The sequence below is a fragment of the Thamnophis sirtalis genome, unplaced genomic scaffold (genome assembly GCF_051295495.1).
Source record: "Thamnophis sirtalis isolate CommonGarterSnake01/CBP01778 unplaced genomic scaffold, rThaSir2_p1.2 scaffold_4, whole genome shotgun sequence".
NCBI classification, from domain to species: Eukaryota; Metazoa; Chordata; class Lepidosauria; order Squamata; family Natricidae; genus Thamnophis; species Thamnophis sirtalis.
In genome coordinates this window covers 84,754,025-84,755,116 of record NW_028261384.1, presented here as the reverse complement: position 1 = coordinate 84,755,116, position 1,092 = coordinate 84,754,025, and positions in this window count along the sequence as shown.

Here is a 1,092-nt window from a genome sequence, read left to right as displayed (position 1 = left end):
GATACGTGTGAAATGTATTTTTTCAGTAGATAATATGGAAATTACTATGCATAATTTTATTTCATTACAATTTTCGGTTGAAAATCCTGAGCTGATATATTAATATTTATTAGCCAGACTTCTTTTTTGGTGAAATCTTTCAAGTGTCCAGTACCCTAATTTTTCTTTTACTGGATTTCAAAGCCTTTAGTTTGTATATACACTGTACATCTGAAAAATTCAAGACTAATATAACAAATATGTTATCACATAGAACAAATCGGAAAAGCACCAGGGAACAATAGTTCATTTCTTCCAGTAAGGACAGTTGCATCATTCTTTCATGAAATAAATTTATATGAAGAGTAAGAGGAGAAACATCTGGACTATTGAAGGAGCCGAATGCTGACAGCTCAAGAAAAACTGTCTTTTTATAGTTAAGGCAGGCTGCATTCCTATGAGATGAATGACAGTAATTTTGGACATGCCAAGTAGCAACACCAACTACTTGATTCTTTGTTTGTTAAACTTAGTGGAACAGAACTGGAGAGCAGAAACTCAAGCTTAATATTTTTCTCTAGTATTTGTTATGTTAGCTTCTAAAAATGTCAAAAGAAAAATCAGAGTAGCTGGGATTCAGGTTTAGTAAGCAATTAACATACTTTTTTCAACAATTTGTATGCAGATTTCACTATTAACAGCTTTGCCTTTCCCAAATCACCTTGCTGAATTATTATAGAACTTTTGTTACTTCAATCAGTGCTAGTGACAAATGATATCAGAAGATAATTTTTGAACGAACCATTTGTGGTACTGGTGTGATCAAGATGGTAAACCATTTTTTCTTATATGATCCATTTTATAAAAATGTTGATTACTTTTTAATGTATTTCCAGGCAGGGAATCTGATTTTCTTATCTCCTAATCAGAGATGAGTTGCTAATTTTTTTTACTACCAGTTTGCGTGCGCTCCCGCTCGCGTGATGCTCCTGCGCATGCACAGAAGCATTGGGGTGCGTGGGCAGAGCCTCCTGCTTCTGCTACTATCGGTTTGGGCAATCCTGGTCGAACTGGCAGCAACCCACCTCTGCTCCTAATAGACCAAAAGTTGTC